This window comes from Pan paniscus, chromosome 1 (genome assembly GCF_029289425.2).
Source record: "Pan paniscus chromosome 1, NHGRI_mPanPan1-v2.0_pri, whole genome shotgun sequence".
Taxonomy (NCBI): Eukaryota; Metazoa; Chordata; class Mammalia; order Primates; family Hominidae; genus Pan; species Pan paniscus.
Window position 1 is genome coordinate 203,044,665 of NC_073249.2, and position 19,991 is coordinate 203,064,655.

General features: G+C 45.7%; 1 protein-coding gene and 1 non-coding gene across 2 annotated transcripts in view; one reads left to right on the plus strand and one right to left on the minus strand.

The window, feature by feature from the left end:
- CNR2 (cannabinoid receptor 2) overlaps positions 1 to 19,991 on the plus strand; it is a 45,348-nt gene that overhangs the window by 19,999 nt on the left and 5,358 nt on the right. The window lies entirely within an intron of this gene.
- On the minus strand, positions 13,197 to 13,298 carry LOC112438710 (small nucleolar RNA U13). Its single transcript, XR_003027086.1, has one exon. It is a non-coding gene; the product is annotated as a small nucleolar RNA U13 (small nucleolar RNA).

A 19,991-nucleotide genomic window follows, 5' to 3' on the forward strand; every position in this document is an offset into this window, starting at 1 on the left:
CTATCAGTGGCCGACCTGAGATTTGAACTCAGTGATGTTTCCTTCTAAAGCCTTGGCACTTAACCTTGACTAAAGTGGAAAGAGGCCTCAGACATCATTTAGCTCTGCTCTGCCCAGGAGAGAGGCTGGAGATGATGACACAGAAGGAAGGTCCAGGAAAGGTCTGGGGAGAATGAGTGAATCTAGACAGCCTGGGTGGGGGTGATGAATGGTGAGTGGACAGCAGGCTGGGGATGGAATCCTTCAGCCCCACAGGGAAGACTGAGTTTCTCTGATAACCCGTAGACATTTGAGAAAGGAACTATAGATAGAAGACCTTAATAACAATCCTTTGCTCTTAACCTATACATTACACATTCTTTCCTTTTATTTTTTTTGAGACAGAGTCTCGCTCTGTCGCCCAGGCTGAAGTGCAGTGGTGCGATCTCTGCTCGCTGCAACCTCCACCTCACAGGCTCAAGTGATTCTCCTGCCTCAGCCTCCCAAGTAGCTGGGATTACAGGCACCCGCCTCTACTCCTGGCTAATTTTTGTAGTTTTAGTAGAGACAGGGTTTCACCATGTTGGCCAGGCTGGTTTCTAACTCCTGACCTCAAATGATCCGCCTGCCTCGGCCTCCCAAAGTGCTGGGATTACAGCATGAGCCACCGCCCCCAGCCTACACATTCTTTCCTTAAAAAGACTAGAGGTGGCTACGTTATCAATTGGGGCAGTTAAAATAAAAGCAAAGCATTAGAAACCACTAAAAGGAGCAATAAATAAATCAAGAACCGACCTTGAATGGCCCTGTGACTGCACTTCCACACTGCATTGAGCTCTGGGCTTGCTGGCAGCCAAGGGAAAAAAAAGCACAGAAGTGGATCTGAAGAAGGCTGCTTTTCTCCTAATAGACATTCATTGATTCTATAAATCCATTTTAAATATTTAGATGCTTACTTTGTGCCAGGCTTCATGCCAGTTGAGGTGCTGGAAACCCCAGGAGGAATTTATTAAAGGAATTGACTCAGGAAACAACTCCTTTGCCAGCCCTTTTCATCTCTCCTCTAGGAAAGCTTCCATATTTTGCCTTATATCAATAAACCTCCCCTGGGACTTATATCACTAGAGAGATTTTAAGTTCCTTCCCTGCCCAGTGCTGTCCCACCTCCCCTGCCAAACCCATTTTAGGAGTGACTGTCCTGGTGGCCTGTTCACAAGGTCAAGAGCCTGGGCAGGCACCATCCTTCTAGTTCACACTCTGCTTCAGGGCTGCTGCTTGTGGTTCCAACCTCTTTCTGCAAGTCTGGTTCTCCGGGCCAGGAACACTAGGGTGAGAAATACGGTCAGGCTCAGGAGGCACAAGGACTTGGAGTGGTGAGAAGTGTCTGTCATGGGCTTGGGATTGAGGAGTGGGAGCTTGAGGCCATCAAATTGCCTTGCCTGGCTGGGCTGAGTTCCATCTCCCCAAGACTGTTTTGCTCAGCTCTGGCTGCTATCAAAAGACCTCCACCAAGAGTCTACTGTGGGGATACCATTGTGCTAGGAGACACTTTTTTGAGCAAGTGAGATACAAAGATGACTCCACTCCCAGACCCAGATATTACTCACAAGACAAGGAGCTCACAATCCAGGAAGCAAGATGTGGAATGGACACATATAATACAAGGTAGACAGTGGTCTGTGCAGTAAGACTCAATAAAGGGAGACCAGAGAATGCTTCTTGGAGGAGGTGGGTTTTGCTATCAAAGTAGTTATAAAAAGAGGTAAGATTTGGGCTTTTTTTTTTTTTTTTTTTTTGAGATGGAGTTTTGCTCTTGTTGCCCAGGCTGGAGTGCAATGGCACGATCTCGGCTCACTGCAACCTCTGCCTCCCAGATTCAAGCAATTCTCCTGCCTCAGCCTCCCAAGTAGCTGGGATTACAGGCGCCCACCACCACACTTGGCCAATTTTTGTATTTTTAGTAGAGGTGGGGTTTCACCATGTTGGCCAGGCTGGTCTCGAACTCCTGACCTCAGGTGATCTGCCTGCCTTAGCCTCCCAAAGTGCTGGGATTATAGGTGTGAGCCACTGTGCCTGGCCTGATTTGGATTTTCAGTATAATTCATAGGCGCACACACACACACAAGATTTGGTCAAAAAACCCCACAGTCTACAGTCCCAAATCCCAGAAAACTTTATTACAACTGCAATCAAGGGCTACAAAGAACAGAGGGAGGTCAGCCAGGAGCAGTGGCTCACGCCTGTAATCTCAACACTTTGGGAGGCTGAGGTGGGCAGATCACTTGAAGTCAGGAGTTCGAGAACAGGCTGGCCAACATGGTGAAACCATGTGTCCACTAAAAATACAAAAAATTATCCAGGTGTGGTGGCTCACGCCTATAATCCCAGCTACTTGGGTGGCTGAGGCACAAGAATTGCTTGAACCTGGGAAGTTGAGGTTGCAGTGAGCTGAGATCACACCACTGCGCTCCAGCCTGGGCAACAGAACAACAATCTGTATTCAAAAAAAAAAAAAAAAAAGAAGACCAGAGGGGGACTAAGAGAAGAAATGTGGAAGGAAAGCCCCATGGCTGAACACAGCAGCAGGGGCCCAGCCAGCTGGGCAGCAGGTCAAGAGGGTCACTTTGATCTATTTCTTTTTTTTTTTTTGAGACAGAGTCTCACTCTTGTTGCCCAGGCTGGAGTGCAGTGGCGCGATCTCGGCTCACTGCAAACTTCGCCTCCTGGATTCAAGCAATTCTCTTGCCTCAGCCTCCCGAGTAGCTGGGATTACAAGAGTGCACCACCACGCCCGGCTAATTTTGTATTTTTAGTAGAGATGGGGTTTCACCATGTTGGCCAGTCTGGTCTCAAACTCCGGACCTCAGGTGATCTGCCTGCCTCGGCCTCCCAAAGTGCTGGGATTATAAGCGTGAGCCACCTCACCCAGCGGGTCTGTTTCTGATGGGTCATTCTTGCAGGTTGAACAAGTTTTCCAAAATATGGTGGTTTGTCCTCAGTGGTAGCAAAGTGTCAGCTGAGAGTAAGTAGGGATTGTTCTATCTGCCTTGGCTCTCAGGCGAAGGTCAGGCATGGCTGGAGGACAGAATCCTTTTCTTCTTCTTTTCTTTTCTTTCTTTTTTTTTTTTTTTTTTTTTTTTTGAGACAAGGTCTCGCTCTGTAGCCCAGGCTAGAGCACAGTGGAACAATCACTACTTACTGCAGCCGTGACTTCCTGGGCTCAAGTGATTCTCACGCCTCAGTCTCCCCAGTAGCTGGGACTACATACATGCACTACTGTGCCCAGCTAATTTTTGTATTTTTTGTAGAGATGGGGTTTTACCATGTTGGCCAGGCTACTCCTGGGCTCAAGTGATCCACCTGTCTCTGCCTCCTAAAGTGCTGGGATTACAGGCAGAGACCCCATGCCTGGCACAGAATCCTGTAAGAATCCTATAAACTAACTCTGTTAAGCATCTCCTGCCTTTGATTAGATACCTACTGTAAACCAGGTACAGTGCCATGAATTTGGTAAACTTGGATCATTAATCTGTATAATCATGTGATATGGATAGTATTTCTCCCAGTTTACAAGTGAATGAAACAGAGGCTCAGAGAGGTGCAGTAAGGTGCCCAAGGTCACACATCCTGAAAGTTGCAGAGCTGAATTTTAATCCAGGAAGGTCTGGTTCCCAAACCTGTGACACTGTGATCCAACATGCTAAGTTTCCTGGAGGAGACCTTGGGAATCACCTCCATCAATCCAACTGCTTTGAACATGAGAAAAGAAAGGCCCGGATGGTCAGGCAAGGTGGCTCATGTCTATAATCCCAACATTTTGGGAGGCTGAGGTGGAAGGACTGCTTGAGGCCAGGAGTTTGAGACCAGCCTGAGCAATATAGCAAGACACTATCTATATTTTTTTAATAGAAATCAAAGAAAGAAAAGAAAGGCCTTAGATAGGAAAAGGGACCTGCCTGAAGTCACTCAGTAGCAGGACAAGGACTAGAACCTAGGCTTCCCTACTCCCAGTTGGGGATAAAAACGGTGAGGCTTGTGGCATCAAATCTCAGCTTCCCACTGTAGGTGTGGTAGCCACAGGCAGGGTATCATTCTCCTCCTTACCTCCAGCTCTGAGAGATTTAAACCAGCAGCAACGTGGGGCCAGCCGCTACTGTGGCTTCTTTCACTTCACGCTTTCACTTCAGGTTAGAAAAACCCCCAGGCACACCTTTTCTGAGCAGTTTCTCAGGTCCCAAGGTTCCCTTCCCAGATGCTCAGTATGAACCAGGCTCTAGGCTGCAGCCCCTAACACCAACCCCACCATGGACGCTCCCTGTGTGAAGTGCCATATGGTTTCTGAACAGTGGTATTTTTGTTAGGTGAAGAAAGCACTTGGTCATGGTGGTTCACTTTTTTCTTTTTCTTCTTCTTTCTTTCTTTATTTATTTTTGAAACTGAATCTAGCTTTATTGCCCAGGCTGGAGTGCAGTGGCGCAATCTCAGCTCACTGCAACCTCTGCCTCCTAGGTTCAAGTGATTCTCGTACTTCAGCCTCCCGAATAGCTGGGATTACAGGCACCTGCCCCCACTCCTGGCTAATTTTTGTATTTTTAGTAGACAGGGTTTCACCGTGTTGGCCAGGCTGGTCTCAAACTCCTGACCTCAAGTGATCTGCCCTCCTCGGCCTCCCAAAGTGCTGGGATTACAGGCGGGAGCCACCGCGCCTGGCCTTTTTTCTTTTTTAATCAGGCAGCCCAGAATAGGTTCAGAAAGACTCCCGCTTCTCTTTTACTCTTACATCTGTACAGCATCAGGTCACAAAATGTTTTTGCATGCATCAGTGATTCTTAATATTCAGAACTCTGCTGGCACACTGATAAAAAGTGTGACTCCTTCTACCCCAACCAAAACATGCACAGACATAAAGTCTTAAATATGCCTCGAAAGGACCGATACTCCCATCCAAGCCTACCCATGGACCCAGGGTAAGAAGCTATGATGGAGGTCATCAGCCCATTTGGCATCTCAAGGAGAATGGCACAGGTATTGTTACTGTCATTTTACAAATGAGAAAAGAAAAGGGGCTCAAAATGTTGAAGGGACTTGCCCAAAGTCACCTGATGAGCCATGGTGGAGGTGGAACTAGAACACTCTTCACTGTGGCAAACACTAAGTCTGTCTCTGTTGCGGGAAATTAAGGAAACAGAGAGACCGAACGGAGTGCAGGAAAGTGTCTATTTAAGGTGTACACTGGCTCAGTGGACATGTGTCCTGAAAGTCTGAGCCCAGGACAAAGAAAACGAGTCCCCTTTAAGCATTTTGAGGCGGGCATTATGTGAAGCAGGAAGCAGGCTTACAGGAGCAAGAATAAAGGCTGTTGTGACACTTTTGCAACATGTCTTACATCTCTGGGCAAACTTGGTTTGCAGCTTATGCTTATTTGTCTTGTGACCTTGCAGCTGTGCAGGGGAGAAAGAAACAGGAGTTTAAGGAGCCTACAAAATATGTGGAGGGTAGATATGGTTAATGTTTCTTGGGACAGACGGTTAATTTTTTTTTTTTAACTTTAACTTCGGGGGGCTACTTAAATTTTTTTTTTAGCCTTGGTTAATATAGCAATTCATTTTATGAGCTTTTTAAACTATTACTATAATTTTTACTATTATTACTTATACCATTATTCTGTTATTTTCTTAATTTCCTACTTCATCTCTGTGCTGGATGTTCAGACACAGTCTTCACCCTGGAAAAAGGCCCTGTCTAGAAGCCAGAGATTCTGACTCCAAAAGGGATTTATATCTGTCCAAAGGGAAGACAGTGAGCTGGGTTTCCCGTTGCTCTGTGTGTCCCATTGTCAGATGCTGGCTTATTAAGACCTGCATCCAAATGCCTGAATTTCTTTCCCTTATCTACTTTGGATAATAACCACACATGTTGGTGGCCATGCCAGGCCTAGATGAGACCTGAAGCCAGCCTCCATCAGCCCCAGCATCCCTCTTCTAGGCTGAATTCTACATGGGGTAAGCCATTTCCTGACTGGAAGGGGTTGTTTTCCGAGGGAAACAAGGGAAGAGAGTCCCTGGGTGGCAGGTGATGGGGCAGGGGGTTCCTAGCAGGGTTGCAGGGATCCTCTTAGCCCCCTGAGCTGGAAACTTTCAGAAGTAGCCAAGTGGGGATGTGGGAGCTGAGAAAGGCTTGCGCTGTCTGTCACTCACTAGTGACCAGGGTGGAGAGGTGAGCTGGCACCTTTTTCTGTCTGAGCTCAGGTGTGACCTTGACAACACTCAACAAAGGTTACCAGCCTGGCCAACATGGCAAAACCCTGTCTCAATTAAAAATACAAAAATTAACCAGGCATGGTGGCGTGCACCTGTAATTCCAGCTACTTGGGAGGCTGAGGCAGGAGAATCGCTTGAACCCGGGAGGCACAAGTTGTAGTGAGCCGAGATTGTGCCACTGCACTCTAGCCTGGGCAACAGAGCAAGACTCTGCCTCAAAAACAAAAATAAAAAACAAAAAAACAAAAAAACCGCAAAGGGTGTCTGTCTCCAACTTCTCTGCATAGGGCCATCTCTATGCCTATTGCACTGGAGTTTTGCCTTGTGACTCGGGATATGTGGATAATTGCAGCTCTGCTGCTCATATGTTGGGTGACCTTAGGCAAATTATATCCCCATTCTTGGACTGTTTTCTGGATGGCAAAATGATGGCGTTGGATTAGAAGAGAGGTTTTTCAATCTGTTCCTAGAGGAACCTGGGCTGCCTTAAAGAAAGGACATAGTGATATGAATCCCCCTGCAGTCAAGATATGGCTTACTCCATGTAGAATCCACCCTAGAAGAGGGATGTTGGGGGTGGCGGTGGCTGGCTTTGGGCCTCACCTAGCCCTGGCATGGCCACCAACATGCGTGGTTATTATCCAGAGTAGGTAAGGGCAGGAAATATGGGCATTTGGATGCAGGTCTTAACAAGCCAACGTCAGGACGCACAGAGCAACAGGAAACCCAGCTCCCTGTCTTCCCTTTGGACAGGTAGAAATCCCTTTTGGAGTCAGAGCCCCTGGCTTCTAGACAGGGCCATATCTACCTGTTTTATAAACAGGGGTTATGCAGATTGCAAGAAGCACCTATCCTCTTAAAAATTTTAAAGTCGTTGGGTTGTAATAAGAACTGACATTTATTGAGCTCTTATAATGCACCAGGCATATTATTCTTTTTTTTTTTTTTTTTTTTTTTGAAATAGAGTCTCGCCCTGTCACCCAGGCTGGAGTGCAGTGGTGCAATCTTGGCTCACTGCAATCTCTGCCTCCCAGGTTCAAGTGATTCTCCTGCCTCAGCTTCCTGAGTTAGCTGGGATTACAGGTATGCGCCACCACACCCAGCTAATTTTTGTATTTTTAGTAGAGACGGGGTTTCACCATGTTGGCCAGGTTGGTCTCAAACTCCTGACCTCGTGATCCGCCTGCCTCAGTCTCCCAGAGTGCTGGGATTACAGGTGTGAGCCACCGCGCCTGGTCACCCGCCACCCCCCACCCGTTTTCTTTCCTAGGACAGATTCTCACTATGTCGCCCAGGCTGGAGTACAGTGGCGCAATCTCAGCTCACTGCAACCTCTGCCTCCTGGGTTCAAGTGATTCTCCTGCCTCAGCTTCCTGAGTAGCTGGGATTACAGGCGCACGCCACCACGCCTGGTCAATTTTTGTAGTTTTAGTAGAGACAGTGTTTCACCATGTTGGCCAAGCTGGTCTCAAACTCCTGATCTCGTGATCCACCTGCTTCAGCCTCCCAAAGTGCTGGGATTACAGGTGTGAGCCACTGCGCCCGGCCCAGGCATATTATTCTTAGCAACCTCACAGAGTAGGTGAACTAACCCCATTTGAAGATGTGCCTAAGAATAATAATAATAACAATAATGGCAACAATGAACACTTCCATGTATGATAGTAATTTATTTAAATACTCAGAAAACCCCATTTTACAGATGAGAAATGAGAAGACCAAGGCATTAGGTATTTTGAAAGAGGTCACTGGGTAGGATTTAAACCTACATGGTTTGTTCCCATCTCCCTCACACTCATACTTGGGGTCTACAGTATTCAAGACAGCCCCTTTCCATCCAAGTGCATTTCATTAATTAATAGCTTTTTTTTTTTTTAAAGAGATGGTGGTCTTTCTCTGTCAACCAGGCTGGAGTGCAGTGGCATGACCATAGCTCACTGCAGCCTCCAACTCCCGGGCTCAAGGGATCCTCCCATTTCAACCTCCCAGAACTCCGTGATTACTGGTGTGAGCCGCTGTACCCAGCCTCAGTTAATAGTTTTTGAGGCCGGGCATGGTGGCTCACACCTGTAACCCCAGCATTTTGGGAGGCCGAGGCGGGTGGATCACGAGGTCAGGAGTTCAAGACCAGCATGGCCAAGATGGTGAAACCCCACCTCTACTAAAAACACAAAAAATTAGCCAGGCACAGTGGCAGACGCCTGTAATCCCAGCTACTCGGGAGGCTGAGGCCGGAGAACCGCTTGAACTCGGAGGGTGGAGGTTGCAGTGAGTTGAGATCATGCCACTGCGCTCCAGCCTGGGCGACAGAGTGAGACTCTATCTCAAAAAAAAAAAAAATTGTTTTTGAGCACCTGCTATGCAGCAAGCATTGTGCTGAGCCACTAAAGGTCCAGAAATAACAAAGCCTTAGTTCTGACCTCGACCAGCCGTGTGGCCTCAGCCCAATGCTTTAACATTGCCGACCTTTAATTATCTGTGAAATAGCAATAAGCATAATTCTAATCTCATAGAGTTGCGGGGATTAAACTAGATGGTCAGCTGGGCACGGTGGCTCACACTTGTAATCCCAGCACTTTGGGAGGCTGAATCGGGTGGATCCTTTGAGGTCAGGAGTTCGATAACAGCCTGGCCAACATGGTGAAACCCCGTCTCTGCTAAACATACAAAAATTAGCTAGGTGTGGTGGTGTGTGCCTGTAATCCCAGCTACTTGGGAGGCTGAGGCATGAGAATCGGTTGAACCCAGGAGGCAGAGGTTGCAGTGAGCCGAGATCGCGCCACTACACTCCAGCCTGGATGACAGAGGGAGACCCTATCTCAAAACAACAACAACAACAAAACTAGATGGTGGCTGTGAAAAATATTTTGTGGAATTTAAATTCCATTCAAATGATGGTCAGCGTGGTTAGTGATCTAGTCGAGGGGAAAGGCCAGTGCAGCACCAGTTACCACACACGCAGAGCGGCCCAGGTGCTTCAGATGTGACTGCAGGATCAGGGAAGCCTTCACTGGGCAGGAGATGAGCCCAGAGGAAAGGTCAGGAGGGAAGTGCTCCAGGGAAAGGACCCCTGGTGCAAAGGCGTGGAGGCAAGAAAACAGGACTGTTTGGGAACTGTGAGGCATCCAGCTGAGCCAGGCTGGGGAATGAGTTCTGATAGGCAGGCAGCTCTCCTGGGATCTACAGATGTCCCGCAAAGCTATGAGACACGTGGATAATTTAAAAAATTTCCAGCCAGCGCGGTGGCTCACGCCTATAATCCCAGCACTTTGGGAGGCTGAGGTGGGTGGATCACGAGGTCAGGAGATCGAGACCATCCTGGCTAACACAGTGAAACCCTGTCTCTACTAAAAATACAAACAAACAAACAAAAAATTAGCCGGGCGTGGTGGCGGGCACATGTAGTCCCAGCTACTTGGGAGGCTGAGGCAGGAGAATGGCGTGAACCCGGGAAGCGGAGCTTGTAGTGAGCTGAGATCAGGCCACTGCACTCCAGCCCGGGTGACAGAGCAAGACTCTGTCTCAAAAATAAATAAATAAATAAAATAAAATAAAATAAAAATTTCCATAGACACATCTAAACATTTTAAAATAGGCTGGGCATGGTGGCTCACCCCTGTAATCCCAGCACTTTGGGAGGCTGAGGTGGGCGGATCACCTGAGGTCAAGAGTCCGAGACCAGCCTGACCAACATGGTGAAACCCCGTCTCTACTAAAAATACAAAAATTAGCCGGGCATGGTGGTACATGCCTGCAATCCCAGCTACTCAGGAGGCTGAGGCAGGAGAATCACTTAAACCCAGGAGGCGGAGGTTACAGCGAGCCGAGATAGTGCCACTGTACTCCAGCCTGGCCAACAAGAGCGAGACTCCATCTCAAAAAAATAAAATAAAAATAAAAAGAAACTGGTGAAACAAATTTTTATTTAACCCAATATATTCCAAAATATTGTCATCTCAACTTGTCATCGATATAAAAAATTGAGATATTTTATATTCTTCTGCTCATGTAACCTTTGAAATTCAGTGTGTATTTTCTACCTATAGCCCATCTCAATTCAGAGAAGCCACATTTACAGCACAGCCCAGTTCTCATGCTTAAAAAACTAGATCAGACCAGGTGCAAGTGGTTCATACTTGTAATCCCAGAGCTTTGGGATGGTGAGGAAGGAGGATCACTTGAGGCCAGGAGTTCGAGGCTGCAGTGAGCTATGATTGCACCACTGCACTCCAGCCTAGGCGACAGCCACACCCTGTCTTCAAAAGAAAAAATCTATTTGTATATATATTCTTAATTTTTATTTTAAAAGAAGTTTTAAAAATACTTATATCTTTATACTTTATAAAATAATATTGTGGGCCAGGCATGGTGGCTCATGCCTGTAATACTAGCAATTTCAGAGACTGAGGAGGGAGGACTGCTTGAGGCCAGCCTTCTGGGCAACAAACAAGCAAGACTCTGTCTCTATTTTAAATGTCAGTTTTTTGTTTGTTTGTTTGTTTGTTTGTTTTTGAGACAGTTTTTGTCGCCCAGGCTGGAGTGCAGTGGCTCGATCTTGGCTCACTGCAACCTCCCCCTTCCACATTCCAGTGATTCTCGTGCCTCAGACTCTGGAATAGCTGGGAATACAGACATGAGCCACCATTCTCAGCTAATTGTTTTTTCTTTTTTTGTACTTTTAGTAGAGACTGGGTTTCACCATGTTGGCCAGGCTGATCTCAAACTCCTGACCTCAAGTGATCTGCCAGCGTTGGCCTCCCAAAGTGCTGGGATTATAGGTGTGAGCCACCATATCCGGCCTCTATTTTAAATAATAATAGTAAAGTAATATTTTAAGTTTTAATACACTTAACTTTCAATTTTTCAATTGTAACTACTTTAGTGTTTTAATATTTAATGTTTGGAGGAAAAATAATCACTAAAGTATACATAGCCAGGTGTAGTGGCTCACGCCTCTAATCCCAGCACTTTGGGAGGCCAAGGCGCGCAGATCACTTGAAGCCAGGAGTTCGAGACCAGCCTGACCAACAACCCCGTCTCTATTAAAAATACAAAAATTAGCCAGGCATGGTGGCAGGTGCCTGTAATCCCAGCTACTCAGGAGGCTGAGGCACAAGAATTGCTTTAACTCGGGAGGCAGAGTTTGCAGTGAGCCGAGATTGTGCCACTGCACTCCAGCCTGGGCGACAGAGTGAGACTCTGTCTCAAAAAAAACAAAAACAAAAACAAAAAAGACATAAAGATGTCTACAGAGAGGCACAGATTTTTCCTTTTGCCTCAGGCAAGGCTCGGTTTTCAACTCCAGTCTGGGGAAAATCCCTCCAGATTCTCTAAAATGTTATATTGCTGCCTGCAAGTTCTCTTCACTTTTATCTACTCATAAATCCTCTAAACTCTCCTTAAGGATTAGGCTTTACAAGGGATTGGCCCAACACTGTGGGGGGTTTTTTTGTTTTTGTTTTTTTGTTGTTTGTTTGTTTTTTGGAGATGGAGTCTTGCTCTGTCACCCAGACTGGAGTGCAGTGGTGCAATCTCAGCTCACTGCAACCTCCGCCTCCCGGGTTCAAGCGATTCTCCTGCCTCAGCCTCCCGAGTAGGTGGGACTACAGGGGCACACCACCATGCCTGGCTAGTTTTTTGTATTTTAGTAGAGACGGGGTTTCACCGTGTTGCCCAGGCTGGTCTTGAGCTCCTGAGCTCAGGCAATTCGCCTGTTTCGGCCTCCCAAAGTACTAGGATTACAAGCATGAGCTACCACGCCCGGCCTAACACTGTGTTTTTAAGATTCATCATTGTTGGCACGTTTTCACCACTTTGTGGTATTCCTTCGTATGGCTGTATTACAACTTATTTATCCATTTTCCAGTTGATGGACATTTAGAATTGTTCTTCTATTTCAAAAATGCCAAAGAGAACATTCTTGTACATGCCTCCCTGGACGCACCTGCAGGAGTTCCTCCAGAACGTATTCCCGGGACTGCAATTGATGTATCGTCAACTTCACCAGATTTTGCCAAGCTGCTCTTCAAAGTGTCTGTGTCAACTTACACCCCCATCGTAATGAGAGTTCTTTTGGCTCCACGCCTTCTCCAGCACTCAGTATTGTCAGCCTTACTTTTTTACCGATCTGATGGGAGTGAAACACATTTCTCTGTCTACTATTGAGGTTACGCATCTTTTCAAAGGATTATTGACCATTTCTCTCTCATGCCCTGTATTTTTCTTCATTGTGGTTGCTCTCCTTTTTCCTTTAGTAATCTTGCCTGTGGTCATCTATTTTATAATCTTTTCAAACAGCCAGCTTTGACTTTGTCAGTTCTTTCTCTTCCCTATAGTTTTGCCATGTCATTAATTTCTGCTCTTATTATTTCTGTCTTCTGCTTTCTTTGAATGTATGCCATGGCCCTTCTTCTAATTTCATGAGTTGCATGATGAGCTCATGAGGCTTTTTTATCTTGTAGTATGAGCGTTTATTATTAATTTATTTATTGAGAACAGAGTCTCGCTCTGTTGTCCAGGCTGGAGTGCAGTGGCACAATCTTGGTTCACTGAAACCTCCGCCTCCCAGGTTCAAGCGATTCTCCTGCCTCTGCCTCCCAAGTAGCTGGGATTATAGGCACCAGCCATCATGAGGGCTAATTTTTTTTTTTTTTTTTTTGTATTTTTAGTAGAGGTGGGGTTTCACCATATTGGCTAGGCTAGTCTGAAACTCCTGACCTCAGGTGATCCACCCGCCTTGGCCTCCCAAAGTGCTGGGATTACAGGCGTAAGCCACCGCGCCTGATAGTATCAGCATTTAGAGCTGTAAATTTCCCTTTGCATACGACTCAGATGAATCTCACACATTTTAATGTCTCACAATTTCATAGTCATTCAATGCCAAGTATCTTCTAATCGCCTTTATGAATTTTTGACCCAGGAATTATTCAAAAGTGTGTCTTTTTTTCTTTTTTCACACGTCAGACTGGTAACGTGACAATGTCATCATAGGTTTGAGGGAGGAACATCTCACACATGAGCGTGAAAACCAGTCATCACGCTTATGAACTACGAAGGGATCCCGAAGTGTGTTTTTAAAGATCCATACCTGAGGCCAGGCACGGTAGCTCATGCCTATAATCCCAGCACTTTGGAAGGCCAAGGTGGGCAGATAACCTGAGGTCAAGAGTTCGAGACCAGCCTGGCCAGTATGGTGAAACCCCATCTCTACTAAAAATACAAAAAATTAGCTGGTCGTGGTGGCAGGCACCTGTAATCCCAGCTACTTGGGAGGCTGAGGCAGGAGAATCGCTTGAACCTGGGAGGTGGAGGTTGCAGTGAGCCAAGACCGCTCCACTGCACTCCAGCCTGGGCACAACAGTGAGACTCCATCTCAAGAAAAAGATCCATACCTATGAACTTTGTTAGTAATTTTTTTTTTTTAAGACAAAGTTTCGCTCTCGTTGCCCAGGCTGGAGTGCAATGGCACGATCTTGGCTCACCACAACCTCCGCCTTCCCAAGTTCAAGCGATTCTCCTGCCTCAGCCTCCCGACTAGCTGGAATCACAGGCAGGCACCACCATGCCTGGCTAATTTTTTGTATTTTTAGTAGAGACGAGGTTTCTTCACGTTGGTCAGGCTGATCTCGAACTCCCTACCTCAGGTGATCCGCCCGCCTCGGCCTCCAAAGGGCTGGGATTACAGGTGTGAGCCACCATGCCCAGCCTAGCAATTTTTTTTTTCTTTTTTTGAGACAGGGTTTCACTCTGTCGCCCAGGCTGGAGTGTAGTGATGCTCATTGCAGCCTCCGCCTCCTAGGTTCAAACGATTCTCCTGCCTCAGCCACCTCAGTAGCTGGGATTACAGGTGTGCACCACCAGGCCTGGTTAATTTTTGTATTTTTAGTAGAGATGGGGTTTATTAGAGACAGGCTGGTCTCAAACTCCTGGCCTCATGTGATCTGCCCGCCTCAGCCTCTCAAAGTGTTGGGATTATAGGCATGAGCCACCATGCCCAACCAGTAATTTTTTAAAATTATTATTATTATATATATTTTTTGAGATGGAGTCTCACTCTGTCACCCAGGCTGGAGTGCAATGGTGTGATTTTGGCTCACTGCAAACTCCGCCTCCTGGGTTCAAGCGATTCTCCTGCCTCAGCCTCCCGAGTAGCTGGGATTACAGGTGCCTGCCACCATGCCCAGCTGATTTTTGTATTTTTAGTAGAGATGGAGTTTCACCATGTTGGCCAGGCTGGTCTCTAACTCTTGACCTCAGGTGATCCGCCCGCCTTGGTCTCCCAAAGTGCTGGGATTACAGGCGTAAGCCACCACGCCCAGCCTTAATTATTAATTTCTAAATAAATTTTATGTGGTCAGAATACAATTTTATACAACAGATCATTTTATATTAATTTATATTTATAATTATATTTAAATTATATGTAATATGTTAATTTATATTTAAATTACATATATAAACTATAGGCTGGGTGTGGTGGCTCACATCTGTGATCCCAGCACTTTACATGAGGTCAGGAGTTTGAGACCAGCCTGGCCAACGTGGTGAAACGCCATCTCTACTAAAAATATATATATTTAAAAAAGCCATGCCTGGTGGCAGGCACCTGTAATCCCAGCTACTCAGGAAGCTGAAGCAGGAGAATCGCTTGAACCCTGGAGGCGGAGGTTGCAATGAGCCAAGATCGCGCCATTGCACTCCAGCCTGGGTGACAAGAGTGAAACTCCATCTCAAAAAAATAAAAACTAAAAATAATACCTTTTATATATTAGAAGGTGATAGTGGTATGGAAAAAATAAAGACGAGGTCTGTGTAAAGAGAAGCAAAAGAGCTGGAGGTTGGGCTAGGTGCAGTGGCTCATGCCTGTAATCCCAGCACTTTGGGAGGCTAAGGCAGGCAGATCACGAGGTCAGGAGATCGAGACCAGCCTGACTAACATGGTGAAACCTCGTCTCTACTAAAAATATGAAAACTTAGCCGGGCATGGTAGTATGCGCCTGTAGTCCCAGCTACTCGAGAGGCTGAGGCAAGAGAAAGGCTTCAACCTGGGAGGCGGAGGTTGCAGTGAGCCGAGATTGTGCCACTGCACTCCAGCCTAGGTGACAGAGTGAGACTCCGTCTCAAAAAAAAAAAAAAAAAAGAGTTGGAAGTTGGGATGAGTTAGGGTATTACATGGGGTAGTCAGGGTAGGTGTCATTGAAAAAGTAAGATCTGGGCAAAGACTTAAACAAGGTGAGAGCAAGCCAAGTAAATGTTGAGGGAAAGGTGATCCAGGAAAAGGGAACAGCCAGTGCAAAGGACCTGCGGCTGAAGAGAAGACTGATTAAGAAGCCAATGTGGCTAAAGCTGGGTCACCAAGGGAATCATGGTAGAAGGGACCATAACACTAAGGACTTTGGCTTTTACATAGTGGACTAGGGAGCTATGCAGGGTTTGGGACAGAGAAATGACAAGATCCTATATTTTTAAAGGATCACCCTGACTGCTATGTTGAAACTAGATTAGAAATGGGCCTGATTAAAAGCAGGGGGCCCAGTTAGGAAGCTATTGCAATAAACCAGATAAGAGATGATGCCTGGTTTTTTTTTTAAGCCTAAAATTAATCAATGTTTTTACCCACTTCCTAGATAAAGCTTTAACTCTATTCATCTCTTTCTTGTCTTGCATTTTTGTCATTCACAATTTTATTTCTACTTTGTTTTTGTTTTTGTTTGAAACAAGGTCTCATTCTGTCACCCACACTGGAGTGTGGTGGCACAATCGTAGATCACTGCACACTGGACCACCTTGGCTCAAGTAATCCTTTGACCTCAGCCTCCCAGGTAAATGGGAATACAGGCATATGTCACCATGCCTGGCTAAATTTTTATTTCTTGTAGAGATGGGTTTCACCATGTTGCTTAGGCTGGTTGAACTCCTGGGCTCAAGCAATCCTCCTGCCTTGGACTCCCAAAGTGCCAGGATTTCAGGCATGAGCCACTGTGCCCAGTCTCCACTTTGGTTTTGTTTGTTTGGTTTTGTTTTTTGAAACAGAGTCTCACTCTATCACCCAGGCTGGAGTGCAGTGGCATGATCTCGGCTCACTGCAACCTCTGCCTCCCAGGTTCAAGCAATTCTCCTGCCTCAGTCTCCTGAGTAGCTGGGACTACAGGTGCACACCACCACGCCTGGCTAATTTTTGTGTTTTTAGTAAAGACGGGCGTAAATTACTCACTATTATCATTGTTGTTTTATAAAGCCATTTGCTTTTCTTTACTCATATTTGTCAACTTACTTGCTCACTATTCTTTCTTGCCGTTCTTTTCTTCCCTTTGGGTTGAATTTCCTTCTAAAATGCACATTCTTTAGATGTTCCTTCAGTGAAAGTCTGTTAGTGAACAATTTTCTTTGAATTTTTTAGACCTCATTCTTGAATGATAGTTTAGCTGGGTATAAAATTCTAGACTGACAGTTTTTTCTTTATTTTTTGGCTTCTATTGTTGCTGATCAGAAATCTGCTCTTAAAATTAATTATAGTTCTCTTACAGGTAATTTGTCTTTTCATTCTTACTGCCTTATATTTTTCTTTGTCTTTGGTATTCTGATATGTATGCTATATGATATACATGAACATGGAATGTGTTTTGGTTTTTTTTGTTTTTGTTTTTGTTTTTTTTTTGAGACGGAGTCTCACTGTGTCTCCCAGGTTGGAGTGCAGTGGCGCGATCTCGGCTCACTGCAAGCTCCGCCTCCCAGGTTCATGCCATTCTCCTGCCTCAGCCTCCCAAGTAGCTGGGACTACAGGCGCCTGCCAACACGCCCGGCTAATTTTTTGTATTTTTAGTAGAAACGGGGTTTCACCGTGTTAGCCAAGATGGTCTCGATCTCCTGACCTCGTGATCCGCCTGTCTCGGCCTCCCAAAGTGCTAGGATTACAGGCGTGAGCCACCGCGCCCGGCCGGAATGTGTTTTTAAAAATTCTACTTGGGGCTGGGTGTGGTGGTTCACGCCTATAATCCCAGCACTTTGGGAGGCCGAGGTGGGCATATCACCTGAGGCCAGGAGTTCAAGCCCAGCCTGGCCAACATGGGAAACCCCTTTTCTACTAAAAATACAAAAATTAGCTGGGCATGGTGGTGCACACCTGTAGTCTCAGCTATGTCAGGAGGCTGAAGCTGGAGAATCACTTGAACCTGGGAACTCTGTCTCAAAAAAAAAAAAATTCTGCTTTGGGTTCCCTGTGATTTCCAAATCTGAATAGTCTTATTTTTCATGGATCCTGAATAATTCTTTTTTGTTGTTGAGGCAGGGTCTCATTCTGTTGCCCAGGCTGCAGTGCAATGGCATGATCATGGCTCACTGAAGCCTTGGCCTCCCTGGGCTCAAGTGATCCTCCCACCTCAGCCTCCCAAGTAGCTGAGACAATAGGCATGCACCACCATCCAGCTAATTTTTGTATTTTTTTGTAGAGATGGGGTTTTTCCATGTTGCCCAGGCTGGATGGATAATTCTTTACTACTACCTCTTTGACTATTGCCCACCACCAATTTTCTCTGTTTATCCTCTCTAACACTCCTCTGAGATATAAACATTTTTACTCAATCCTTCATAACTCTTAACTTCTCTTTCTTGTTTTCCATCACTTTATCTCTTTGTTCTGCATTGTGAGAAATTTCTTCAGAGCTACATTCTTTTTTTTTTTCTGAGATGGAGTTTCACTCTTATCGCCCAGGCTGCTGTGCAGTGGTGCGATCTCAGCTCACTGCAATCTTTGCATCCGGGGTTCAAGCGATTCTCCTGCCTCAGCCTCCTGAGTAGCTGGCATTACAGGTGTCCACCATCGTGCCCGGCTAATTTTTGTATTTTTAGTAGAGACAGGGTTTCATCATGTTAGCCAGGCTAGTCTTGAAATCCTGACCTCAGGTGATCCATCACTTCAGCCTCCCAAAATGTTGGGATTACAGGCGTGAGCCACTGTGCCCAGCCCCAGATCTACTTTCTTTTTTTTTTCTTTTTATTTTTTTTGAGATGGAGTCTTGCTCTGTTGCCCAGGCTGGAGTGCAGTGGCGCCATCTCGGCTCTCGGCTCACTGCAAGCTCCGCCTCCCGGGTTCACGCCATTCTCCTGCCTCAGCCTCCTGAGTAGCTGGGACTACAGGCACCTGCCACCACGCCCAGCTAATTTTTTGTATTTTTAGTAGAGACGAGGTTTCACCGTGTTAGCCAGGATGGTCTCAATCTCCTGACCTCATGATCCACCCACCTCGACCTCCCAAAGTGCTGGGATTACAGGCGTGAGCCACCGCGCCCGGCCACCAGATCTACGTTCTAGATCAATGCTTTTCAGTTGTTCTGTTTTGCTCTTTAACTCATCCCTTAAGGATCTCTTTTTTCAATATTTTATTTTTGACTTCCAGAAATTCTACTTTAATCTTTTTCAGATCTACCCAGAAACAATCTCTCATTCTGTACTCATGTTTTTAATTCTTTATTGTTTTTATATCAGACTTTTTTTAAGGTATACCCAAGAATTATATGAAGTTATTGAAAGTGGAATTCTACTGTCTGATGTTTCTGCTGACTCTTGCTCATGTTTCCTTATGCATTTTGCATTGTGAACTCAAATTTCACGGGCCTTTATATGTGGTATTCCTATACAACCTGTTTAGAAAGTGAATTGCTCCAAATAAATGTTTAGTTTGCTTTCTAATAATGTCTAATAATAAACCATACAATATCTAGGTTCCTGAGGGTTTTTTCTTCAATATTTGTGACATATACTAAAAAGTTACTTCTTATTGACATTCTTTTTTTTTTTTTTTTTTTGAGACAGAGTCTTGCTCTGTCGCCCAGGCTGGAGTGCAATGGCACAGTCTTGGCTCACTGCAACCTCTGCCTCCTGGGTTCAAGCAATTCTCCTGCCTCAGCATCCCAAGTAGCTGGGACTACAGGCACGTGCCATCACACCCAGCTAATTTTTTGTATTTTTAGTAGAGACGGGGTTTCACCATGTTAACCAGGATGTTCTCGATCTCCTGACCTCATGATCCGCCTTCCTTAGCCTCCCCAAGTGTTGGGATTACAGGCGTGAACCACCGTGCCCAGCCAACATTCAAATTTAACTGGACTCCTATATTTTATCTAGTATAAAATGTTTTGGCCAGGCGCAGTGGCTCATGCCTGTAATTCCAGCACTTTAGGAGGCTGAGGTGGGTGGATCACCTCAGATCAGGAGTTCGAGACCAGCTGGCCAACATGGTGAAACCCGGTCTCTACTAAAAGTACAAAAATTAGCCAGGTGTGGTGGGCACCTGTAGTCCCAGCTACTTGGGAGGCTGAGGCAGGAGAATCTCTTGTGCCTGGGAGGCAGAGGTTACAGTGAGCTGAGATCACACCACTGCACTCCAGCCTGGGCAACAGAGCAAGACTTTGTCTCAAAAATAAATAAATAAATAAATAAATAAATAAAAATTAAAATAAAATAAATTGTTTAATCTTCTGTACTTTCTCTTCCCATCACTTGATGTTAAGCCAAATTCATAAATCCCATCCCCAAATAGTTGTTAAAACTTCAGTACTTTACTTGCCAAAATTGGCAAATTAACAAAACAAAATGTAAAACAACCAAAAAAACCCTCAACCTTATCACTCTAGATTCCATTTCTTCTTGGTTTTGATTTCCTCTTGGTTTTGACCTTTTGGGATTTCCCTTGCTTCAAAAGGAAGTCTTAGGATTAGTCTCTTGGAAAATGGAAGGCCAAAAATCTCACAGGTC